General features: G+C 45.2%; 1 long non-coding RNA gene across 1 annotated transcript in view; it reads left to right on the forward strand.

Annotated features, from left to right (window-relative positions):
• The window catches only part of LOC309539075, a 74,419-nt gene extending 62,511 nt beyond the window's left edge, over window positions 1–11,908 (forward strand). The window contains exon 2 of the long non-coding RNA XR_014222664.1: window positions 11,613–11,908. This is a non-coding gene — a long non-coding RNA (uncharacterized lncRNA). The remainder of the gene's footprint in view (window positions 1–11,612) is intronic.
• The last annotated feature ends 398 nt before the right edge of the window (window positions 11,909–12,306 follow it).

Consider the following 12,306-nt stretch of genomic DNA (forward strand, 5'->3'; position numbering starts at 1 on the left):
CACAGTCTAATAGGCACAACACAAAAGGGGGAAAGAAATGGAGATGAAAGAGGGAAGCAAGCATTAGAACCAGGGCCAGATTTAGGTTGGTTGAGACCCTAAGCTACTGAAGGTAATGGGGCCTTTTATATGTCCAGCTGTCCTTTGTCAAAAACAAATTGTCGCGATTTTTTGTGTTGAAGATATGCTATATGGTACTAATAGGTAACTTATGAACCTAAGAGGTATCTAAAGCCATTTGCACATAACAAAATATGTATTTTATCCAAGTAATTGTTGAACGGAAATACAATTAAGAAGAAGACGTGGGTGACGCTGTGGGTTAAACCACAGAGCCTAGGACTTTCCGCTCAGAAGGTCGGCGGTTCGAATCCCCACAATGGGGTGAGCTCCCGTTGCTCGGTCCCTGCTCCTGCCAGCCTAGCAGTTCGAAAGCATGTCAAAGTGCAAGTAGATAAATAGGGACCGCTCCAGCAGGAAGGCAAACGGCATTTCCGTGTGGTGCTCTGGTTCTCCAGAAGCGGCTTAGTCATGCTGCCCACATGACCCGGAAGCTGTATGCCGGCTCCCTCAGCCAATAAAGCGAAATGAGCGCCGCAACCCCAGAGTCAGCCATGACTGGACCTAATGGTCAGGGGCCCCTTTACCTTTACTTATATTCCAATTCAGAATTTTTTGGGGGGGGGCTCCAAGAGAGGGGGGCCCTAAGCTATAGCTTGTTTAGCTTATACGTAAATCCGGCACTGATTGGAACAGTTTCTCCTTCACCGGTCAATGGATGGGGGTCAGGTTGGTCTCTCTATTGCAACGAAGTTCTTCCTGGGAGGCTTCCTAGATCACCTGGTTGTACTTTGCGTCCTTTCAGCCCCATGGGTCTCTGCTAAAAGGCACTTATAGCCTAGTACCCTCCTTTTCTATGCTGTAGCCTCTCTGCTATCTATTGTTTACAGATTCCACCCATGAAGTCGCTTGGGCTCCACTCACAGTTCAAAGCAGCTGGGAATGACTGTTTGACACCAAATTCAAGAAATAGGCTCCGTTCCCACCAAACCTCCTTGCAGCTGCAGAGATTTCCCAACATAGCAGCAACTAGCTCTGCCAAAGGCATCGCATTCATTCATACCTTTAAATATATTGCTTTCTTCATGAATTGGAATAAATATGTCTCTGGCACTCAGAGGAACTTTCAGAGAGATGAACTTTGAATAGATGTCTTGGCTGATGCAGATGATAACGGAGTGGATGGAAACTACCTACCTACCTACCTACCGTCTCGGTTCCCCCCCTTCCCAGGGCTTTGAGTTTATCTCCACCAGCTCCTCCTGGGAGGATTCCATCAGCCTTGATGCTGCTCAGGAGGCATCCACATGGAGACCCTGTAAATCTCAGAGAGCTGGAAGCATTTGGGGTCTTGAACTTTATCAGGTTTGAATGTGTGATTGTGAAAGTAAAGAGCAGAGAAGTGACAGCACTCTGTAAATCAAGCCAGGAGGAGATCAGCGCTGTCAGAGGCAGGACTTTGTCAAAGGCAAAAGCAGGAGGAAGAAGCTCAGTGCAGGAGCCATTATTAATAAGAGAGAGAGAAAGAGAAGAGAAGAGAAGAGAAGAGAAGAGAAGAGAAGAGAAGAGAAGAGAAGAGAAGAGAAGAGAAGAGAAGAGAAGAGAAGAGGGGAATGTCCTCTGAAATTTGGAGGGGGTGTTTTCTACATCCTAGAGAAAAAATGGCTCCTTGATTTCTGATAGCCTTCACAGATGATATGACTGTATTTAAAAAAAATAAAAATAAAAATGAAGTGTCAAGGGCTGGGGGCATGTTTTAAAGGAATATTTCATTATATGTACTGTATATACTTAAGTAGTAAGCTTTCAGACACAAGGGTGTCAGCAATTGTGCAAGAGTACAGCGGCGTCGTGTGGGTTGTCAGCACCCGGGGCAAGGCAAGTAATTTGCGCCCCCTAACCCGGGGCAAGGCAAGTAATTTGTGCCCCCTAACCCCTAACCTGCCGCCGCTGCCAGCTTCTTCTTGCTGCTGCCTGGTCTGGTCTGGTGTGGTTCTCTCCCGCGCTCAGCGCTGCGCTGGGTGGCCACTGCACTGTCCCTCCCCCAGATAGTCCCTCACTCTCTCTCCGCACCGCACGCCTGGCACCCACCCCCTCCACAGTGGGCGGCGACCCAGCGGCTTGGATCGGATTCGCACAGCCAGCACTGCAGTGAGTGAGAGAGTGAGTGAGCCAGGTAGGGGCAGAGAGCTGCGAGTGCGAGCGCCCCCCCCCAGATGTTGCGCCCGGTGCGGCCGGCCCCCCCTGCACCCCCACGCTACGCCACTGCAAGAGTACAACATAGGCACGAGGGTGGCGCTGTGGGTTAAACCACAGAACCTAGGACTTGCCGATCAGGTCAGCGGTTCGAATCCCCGCAACGGGGTGAGCTCCCGTTGCTCAGTCCCTGCTCCTGCCAACCTAGCAGTTCGAAAGCACGTCAAAGTGCAAGTAGATAAACAGATACCACTCCAGCGGGAAGGTAAACAGCGCTTCCGTGCACTGCTCTTGTTTGCCAGAAGCAGCTTAGTCATGCTGGCCACATGACCCAGAAGCTGTACCCTGGCTCCCTCGGCCAATAAAGCGAGATGAGAGCCGCAACCCCAGAGTCGGTCACAACTGGACCTAATGGTCAGGGGTCCCTTTACCCTTTACCTTTACAACATAGGCACATAGGAAGTTGCCTTATTCTAAGCCAGACCATTGGTCCATCTAACTCAGTATTGTCACTCTACACTGACTGGCTGCAGCTTCTTCAGGTTTTCAGGCAGGGCACATTACCAATTTTACCTGGAAATACCAGGAATTAAACCTGGGATCCTCTGCATTCAAGGCAGATGCTCTACCACTGAGCTACAAGGAGAGTTGCCAGAAGGGGAAATATTGGCTATATTGCTCTATTCATGCACCAAGGGTGCTTCCACGTAGCAGGACTTGGTACTACTCATGTATGCAAGTTTTGCACAGCATCCATACAGCAGCATTCTCATCAAGTTGCCAATCTCATATTATTCCCCTTTAAGGAAGTCTGTTTCCACAGAAAATCTGGTAAGTTTTCTTTTCTTTGACTGCAGAAACTATGAAACTGGGTTAATGGAAGGTGGGGGATATGGGATAATATTTTGATGAGGATGATATCATACGGACATCAACACTTACATGTAAGAGCAACTCTGAGGCCACAATAAACTGCCATATTAAAATGCCTTCATTTGTTTTTTATTTAGGAAGGTGTTTATACTGCTCGATCAACAACAACAAAACAACTTTAGTTGATTTAAAATTTATGCATATTTACTCAAACTATTTGCAATGGGGCTTACTAAGTGTGCAACCTAATCATTATATGATAAAACCTTTACAACTAGAACTTTTACAACTATTCCCATTCTGGTGCTTACCAAGAACAAGACAATATGATCAGACCAAAATAATACCTGAGTACAGGAAAAGGTGTAATTGAACTGGTTTAAGCCACTGTTGATACATGCCTTCGATATATAAATTGTGCCCTTTAGTCCATTTTTTCCCTTTCTTCATAGCTGAACTGAGAAATTGCTGTACAGAATGCTGGTCTAAATGTTTTACTCACCAAAGCAAAAATGCAACAATTATTTCATGGATCCTAGTGACTTTGAGATTATAGTATCTAATTTAACCTCATCGTTTTGAGAAGAGGTTTAGAATGAGAATGCTGTTGAAATACTGGTCTTGTTTTTAAAGACGAAGAAAAATCTATGTCTGAGAGGAAACGAACTTCAAGGAGACCTGGCAGGAGAACATTTTAACTGTGTCAGCAACTTACATTAAGTTCCTTCAGAGAACAGATTTATTTTCCTCCATTGTTTTTTTCTCCCTACAGAGATTAAAAAATGCCAGTAGCTTTTGCAGGAGTGATGCATGGGCAGGAACCAGGAGATGTGAGCTTAAATCAACATGCCCCTTTTGTGATGATGGTATCTATAAGGTGCTTTTAAAAATAAAAAAATAAAATAAACATGCTCCTGTATTGGTTTTGTTTTAGGGGGCTACCTCTAAAACTGTAACATATGAATGAGTCAAAGCTGTGTTTAGAAACAAATGTACTTATACAAGCACACTTTCCCTCTGAAGGAATTGGCAGTCTTAATATTCAGGGGGCTCTAGCCACCCCGATTGTCATTTCCACAAGCTATGTTTTATTAAAAATTGACCACAAAGAATACTAACCAATACATTTTCTCTTTGACCAAAGAAACATCTATGACCACAAATGCACTGTAAACCACATTTCTAACAACAACAACAACAACAACAACAACAACACTCTGGGCAGCTCCCAAAAGAATATTTAAAAAAGGATAAAACAGCAAACATTAAAAACTTCCCTAAACAGGGCTGCCTTCAGATGTCTTGTAAAAGTCAGACAGTTGTTTATTTCCTTGAAATCTAATGGGAGGGTGTGGATGCCACTACTGCAAAAGCCCTCTGACTGGTTCCCTGTAACCTCACTTCCCGCGGTGAGGGAACCGCCAATAAGCCCTCAGCGCTGCACCTCCGTGTCCTGGCTGAACGATGGGGGTGGAGACGCTCCTTCAGGTATACTGAAGTATCTTATAAGTGGGATAGCTTAGGCCAGCTGTTTTAAGAAAGCTTTTCAAAGGCATAGCAGAGGGTTTTCTGTTCTTTCAAGTCAGTGACAATTTCTTTCACTTTCTGTGGTGAGTCAAGAACCTCAGCATTCCAGGTAAAGGGATTATAATGAAGAGTAAAAGGTTTCTTGATCTCAAGAGCATATTTTTGGAGCTGAGACTTCATATCTAGAGTGCTCTTCTACAAAAAAAGATGGTCTGGAAGGACTGGTCTTGATGAGGCTGGATGGCCACCACCTCTAAGTTTGTATTGTGGCTTCTTTGACAAAGCATAAAAACTCTTCAAAGGTCAGATTCATGTGCTTTTCCATACAGCAGTCAGAAAAGATGCACAGGCAGTTAAAACGTTGCTTTGTAACAAAAGATAAAAGTTTCTAAACTATTGGTAGAAAAAATTGTTGGTTTCAGACTCCATGCAAGTCTGAAACAAAAATAGCTGGTTAATGCCATGGTTATAACCATGCAGCTTGAGCAACCAGCTCAGAGCTCCTTACATACTGTACGGGGAATGGGTCTGTAAGGTACTTTCAAGCCATCACCTTCCAAAATGTCTTTGCTAATCTTTAACACAGAACTAAAGCTCTAACTGACTTCTCAATTCCACCACCCTCTCCCTGGGGAATCCTTGAAATAAGTGTATTTGCGTTAAGGCAGCATATGTCTATAAGATAATAAAATGTTATGTTTGTTTTCTATTACACATTATTTGATCTTTCATAGAGCACTCCCTCCAACCTTCGAAATATGTGTGGAAATCACCCAAAAGCACAGAGGGCTGGCGTTTCCTTTAGAAGGATGAGATGTCATGTGGTTTCTGGGGTTAACCCACTCATCAAATAAAACTGCAAGACTGAGCCATACTATGATTGAACAAAACAATATTCCAACCATCCGTCTCCTGAGCTGCTTCCAGGGAGCCAGCAAAATAGCTTACCCACCACAATCTACTAATTTTTGTTGTTGTCACCCACTTAAATAAACCTTGTTTAATTGTAGAGCATGAGTAGATTGATCAATTCATCCATTCATTAAAGTTGCCCATGTTGTGATTGGGAAAAGGAAAATTATATTCTCTAGCCTCCTCCGTCTGAAGTGCTCCCTGTTTAGCCTAGGCTTTATTTATTTTTTGAAGATAAATATTGTACATTAACATTCTACCAAAAAAAACCCCAACACCACCATTGGTGATTCTCTTTCAGAGCAGGGATTTTCAAATTGTTCCATGGAACCTTGTGGATCCTCACATGTTTATTGGGATCCTCAAGGAGAGAGGATCAAGCAAACTGGATGAAATTTCCTCCAAGACAGTCCCACAAAAAGAACAATAAGAATTTTTTAAAAATGACATCTAAAATGAAAAAAAATGGGGATGGGGAACATAGAACACCAATCCAAAGTAGAACATTGGATACAGAATGAAAAACTCACGTTAAGACATTCCACAAAACTAGGTGAAAAGGAGAACTTTAGCATGTCACCAAAATGTATACCACGCTGGTAACAGGTGAACATCTGATGAGCAGGGCAGGTTCCAGATCCTGGAAGCCACTACCAAGAAGGCTCTTCCACATGCTGCCACAACTTGAACCTCTGTGTGGCACATGGAAGAGAGACGTTCCTGCATTGCAGGGGGTTGGACTAGATGAGGTCCATTCCAACTCTACAACTCTATGCTTCTATGATTCTTCGTATAGCAACGTCATGTCATAATGATATTCCACACTTTACAGCAGCTCTTTCCATTAGTTATAGCTGCTGCAGTGAGTGATGTTCTGGATGAGAATGCTAATATTTTGCCATTCCATTCATGACAGCTATTGTCAAAATATGGTCCAGCGTGGAGTAGCTAAACAAGAGATGCATCTCACGGAAGTCAAGAGCCAAATCCCCATTTATTTATTGGCAGGCAATTGCATCACGGTGGCAGCCATGCCCACAAGATTGCCAAATTCAGCCATAAAGATAAAGATGACATCAGCAGCATTGTTCCTAAAATGTGATTCAGCGCAGATTCCAAATAACAACACCAGCTTCTCTCGTTGGGGGGGGGGGGACGGGACCCAAAGCATGCCGGGAGTAAGATTTCCCCTCTGGGTAGATAACCAGAATAGCAACTTGCATCAGGAGCCAGGGAGGCTAACCTGTGGGAAATGAGACTCATAACTTTACATCTGCTTATCAAAAGCAGTAGCCCATTGACCTCAAAGGGGCTGATTCACAGCTAGAGATTGTTACAAAACTTCCCCAGTCAGTCACATGCAGACTGCATCACACGCAGTCTCCATTTTGTCACGTGCTGCGTTTGGGGGTGGGGAAAGGACAATAGAAACCAGAAGGTGTGGAGCCAAGTTGCTTAAATTCATGGGTGCTGGTCTTGGAGCCGCCAGACTGCAGCAGCGAGGAGAGACTGCACTGCCTGTGGCGTTGCCGTACTATGTCACAGTGTGTGGAATCACACTGGCATCGCTGTATGTCACTTGAGGTGTCACAGTTCCTCCAAAGTGATGTGGGTGGTGTAAATGGCTCCCCCCTTTTTTTTAGCCTGGCAGCAACCACATGAGATAGGTTAGGCCAAGAGATAGCAATTGAGCCAGGCAGGGTCAACACCAACACTTTGAATTGTGCTCGGAAACATACTGGGAGCCAATGTAGATCCTTTAGGACCGGTGTTATATCGTCCTGGCAGCCACTCCCAGTCACCAGTCTTATCTGCCGCATTCTGGATTGGTTGCATGCATTCTGGGCTTCCTCTTCTGGAATGAAAACCCTGGGAGATCAGGGTTTGCATTGCCATGGAGAGAGCCTTGCATACATACATCTGTGTATAGGTCCCCTTCAGACTGATGCTGAACTGCACATGAGCTGGGGCATGGCCAGTAGATTTGCTGGCATCTAGAGGGCAAGGCTTAGCAGAGCGGTTCCTTCATTTCTGTGGCGGCTAATCGGCTGGACAGGGCTACGGTGGAACTTAGCTCCGCGTAAACTTACTTAGGATTCTGCTGTAATTGTTTTCACTGACACACCTCTGTTTTTAACCATTTACAGATGTCACTTTTTGAAGCTATGAAGACAAACAACACCAAGGTTTTGAGTGTAATTGGCATGTTGTACAGGGACGTGGCTGGTGCTGTGGGTTAAACCACAGAGCCTAGGACTTGCTGATCAGAAGGTCAGTGGTTCGAATCCCTGCAACGGGGTGAGCTCCCATTGCTCAGTCCCTGCTCCTGCCAACCTAGCAGTTTGAAAGCACATCAAAGTGCAAGTAGATAAATAGGTACCACTCTGGTGGGAAGGTAAACGGCGTTTCTGTGAGCTGCTCTGGTTCGCCAGAAGCGGCTTAGTCATGCTGGCCACATGACCCAGAAGCTGTACGCCAGCTCCCTCAGCTAATAAAGCGAGATGAGCGCCACAACCCCAGAGTCGGTCACAACTGGACCTAATGGTCAGGGGTCCCTTTACCTTACCTTTACATGCATTTTAATGTATACACAAACCATCTCTGGATAGTGGACGTGACATTGGGCTAGATAGTACTGTTTTGATGGGGGTACTGCATTGTCCAACAGGCTAGGCTTCATTGGTCATTTGGTCCCTTCAATCATTGGGCTCGGCTGCACTGCTGCTATGCTCTGAGTGGTCAGCTGGTTGCTCCATGACGCAGCCAGATCCATTTTCAAGCTGTGTGGAGGCGTGTGGGAAAAGGTTTACTAATCGCAGGTTGAAATTTGAACTAAAAATGAAAACAAGGCTGGAATAATGCCCTGCATTGCGGATAAGATAAGAAAAGCTAACATTACAGCCATTTCAAACCTATAAAGTTCAATGATTAAAATCACCAACTGCTCTGAGCTTCAGGCATGTTGTGGGATGGAGTGCCCAGGCCAGTCTGCGCTCCTCTCTCACGCAGCCCTGACAAGGAACTTAGACTGGCTTGCTTGGAAAGACATGCCACTGAAATGACATAAGAGCGCAAGAAGATTGTGCTGGATCAAGCAAATATCCCATCTATATTCTTACAGTGGCCAACCAGATGCCTTTGGCAAACCCGCAAGCAGGTTTCCTCTTGTGTTTTCCGGCAACTGGTGTTCAGAAGCTTTCCTGTCTCCATCTGCGATTCCAGTCAACTGGAAAGATGTCTCACCCAAGGAATAGGCATATTACTGTTGCTGTACATGTTCCAGAAGGGACGCGGGTGGCGCTGTGGGTTAAAACCACAGAGCCTAGGACTTGCTGATCAGAAGGTCGGTGGTTCAAATCCCTGCAACGGGGTGAGCTCCCATTGCTCAGTCCCTGCTCCTGCCAACCTAGCAGTTCAAAAGCACGTCAAAGTGCAAGTAGATAAACAGGTACCACTCCGGCAGGAAGATAAACGGTGTTTCTGTGCGCTGCTCTGGTTCGCCAGAAGCGGCTTAGTCATGCTGGCCACATGACCCGGAAGCTGTACACCGGCTCCCTTGGCCAATAAAGCGAGATGAGCGCCGCAACCCCAGAGTCGGTCACGACTGGACCTAATGGTCAGGGGTCCCTTTACCCTTTACCTTTACATGTTCCAGAACCACATCAAAGTTGCTGCAATGCCCACAGGGCAAGCTGGCAGGCACTTTCCCTCTCTCCAGTTTCTTCCTATAAGCTTACTACTGTGCACCGATGCAGGAGGCCAGTGCTATGCATTTTATATTTATTTCCTGCATAGATGCCCCACCCAAAGAGCTTGGGGTTGGTACCCATGGTCCTTTGCTTCCCAACTCATTCTATCTTCACAACAGTCCTGTGTGGTAGGTTACACGGCAAGGTCCCCAACTACGTGGCCAAATAGGGATTTTTTTATGCAGAGCTCCCCAGTTCCAAGCTGACTCCCTAATCAGAATACATCATGTCACACATCTTCTGTGTCACTTCAGTAGTGAGACAATTATAATGCAAATAAGCACAGTGTGTGGTTCACCAAGCGAAACACTGTGCCATGTACAGCTATGGCACTTTTTCTTTCTTTCAGGGTGGCTGCTAGGTTGCATTTAGCTTGATGGGTCACATATTGTACAGACATGTTGTAGTGTGTAGACATGTGAAGAGGAGCAGGAGTGGGAGCTTTCAACTGCAACTCAGGTCATTGGGAATGACAGTCTGCGTGTAGGAAACCATGTCATGTCTGAAGGTGTTATGTTTTGATTTTATTCTGTGAACTGCCCGGAGACCTCCAGGTATAGGGCGGTATATATTATTAAAATACCCAGAAAGGATCAATCATTAAGATGACTACTTATTAGGTGTATTGCCTGTAGTATCAGAGGCAGTGTGTTTCTGAATACTAGTTGTTCAGGAGCACAAATGGAGAGCACAGGAGCCAACTCCTAGGGGCTGCGGTCCCTTCACCCTCCCCCCAATAAATATTTGAATGGGTCAGGACCCCCCTCCCAAAGCTGATAGATATCACCATTCAAATGGTGTGTGTGCCCCACATCATGTGGTTGATTATGTGGGCCAGGGCTTATCTGCCCCATCCCCAATATTTTATTCAAGTTGGCACCCCTGGTGAGGAGAGTACTGTTGAGTTTATGATCTGCCATTGTGAGAAGAGGATGCTAGATGAGCCAGCAGTGCACTCCTTAAGTTCTTATGTAGGGTTCAGATTCAGAAGACCTAAGAACCTATATTTATTTCTATGTGGTCAATGCATTGGCGCTCTTGCATTGCAGCTCTGCGAGTGCAGCTTTCTCCCAATTGAAGAGCAGAGTCTTTGAGGACCAGGACATTCCCAGGGAAACCAAAAGGCTTGTTTACAAAGCTATTGTACTACCAACCTTACTATATGCTTGTGAAACATGGACCACTTATAAACGCCATCTCCAACTCCTCGAAAGAGTCCATCAGTGGTGTCTCTGAAAAAAATTACACATTACTTTGGGAAGACAGGCAAACTAATGCCAATGTACTGGAAAAAGCAAAGATCACCAGTGTCAAAGCAATGATTCAACAACATCAGCTTGGTTGGACTGGTCATGTGTGGATGCCTTATTGTCATTTTCCAAAGCAACTGCTCTATTCCATACTTAAAAATGGAAAACGTAATGCTGATAGTCAACAAAAGAGTTTAAAGACTCTCTCAAAGCAAGTCTAAAACAATGTAGAATAAACACCGACAACTGGGAAACACTGGCCTGCGAGTGCTCCAATTGGAGAACAGCCTTTACCAAAGGTGTCATGGGCTTTGAAAACACTGGAACTCAGGATGAAAGGGAGAAATGTGCTAAGAGGAAGGCAAGTTTGACAAACCCTCATCATAATCATCTCCCACCCAGAAACCTATGTCTCCACTGTGGAAGGATGCGTGGATCCAGAATTGGCCTCCACAGTCACTTTTGGACTCATTGTTAAAACCATGTTTATGGAAGACAATCTTACTTTAGTGATCCCAGAAGAAGCTCTTGTCTTGGAGTATACACTCAGCAGTAAAGCAACAATTTGAGAGGACTTTCCGGTTCTCTCTCTCTCTCTCTCTCTCTCTCTCTCTCTCTCTCTCTCTCTCTCTCTTGTGTGTGTGTGTGTGTGTGTGTGTGTGTGTGTGGATTTACTTCCCAGAGTTTAAAGGACAGGTTTTTTTAAAATGAAGGTAGCCTAGACAAAATATTTTCCGAATGTATCTTTTTCCTTTGAATGCATTTCTTGATTTGCTGCCTGGGGGAGTTTTGAGAGTGGGACTCCTCGCATCCATTGGGTGGCCTTGATAACCCTGCCTTGGCAAGGAGTGCGGATAAGAGGAGGGGGAGGGGAAGCCCAGCCCAGAGCCTGGCTCTCTCCGTCAGGTCCGCTCTTATCAGCCTGCTCCGAGCTGAGCAGCAATTTATTAAGCACAGGGTGTTACATAAACACAGCTTGAAAAGAATGCGCGTCTCCCCTTTGATAGCTACCAAAGTGACCTTTCGTTCTCTACTTAATGCATAGGCCCAGCCTGGAGACACGTTGCCCACGGATCCCTGGGACTTGGCACCGCGCCCTGATCCTAAACGCCGCCGCCACGTCCCAGGTTCCTGGGGCGCATTTCAGTCTCACGGGCTTCCGAGGATTCAGAGATGCGCAGCGCAGAGCAATCCAAGGCCGGGTCTCATCCGAGGCACATACACGACTCCTCTCCAGCGCAAAAGGGCTACACATATTTAAACATTATTAAAATTACAGGGAGTTAGAATTTTAGCTCGACTGTGCACTTACAAGATTTTGTTCCGTTTCTTTCTTTCTTTTTTAAAAAATAAATTCTGTATTTAGGGCCCCAGCAACAAAAGTAAGGTTATGATGAGGATGATAAATTTTGAGGTGTTTCAATTATCGTTTTTAACGAGTTTTTATTACTCTATTATATAATGATATTTTTAAATGTTGTGAAGCGACTTGAATCCCAACTTGAGAGAAAGGCGGGATATAAATGCATAAAAATAAAGGTGGTGATTGTGAAAATAGATAATTTATAAATATACTTATGGTTTAGTTATTACAGTAACAGCAATAATGTGTTGATAAAAGCAATAGCAGGCTGACAGGGTGCAACATTTTAGATGCATAATAGAAGCCCCACCCCCGCCCTGAATTTATCCCATAGTTCAGTCGTAGGATTCGAATTTAGCAGCCTACGGAAGTCTCA

Source organism: Podarcis vaucheri (assembly GCF_965113315.1).
Source record: "Podarcis vaucheri genome assembly, chromosome: 8".
Lineage (NCBI taxonomy): Eukaryota > Metazoa > Chordata > Lepidosauria > Squamata > Lacertidae > Podarcis > Podarcis vaucheri.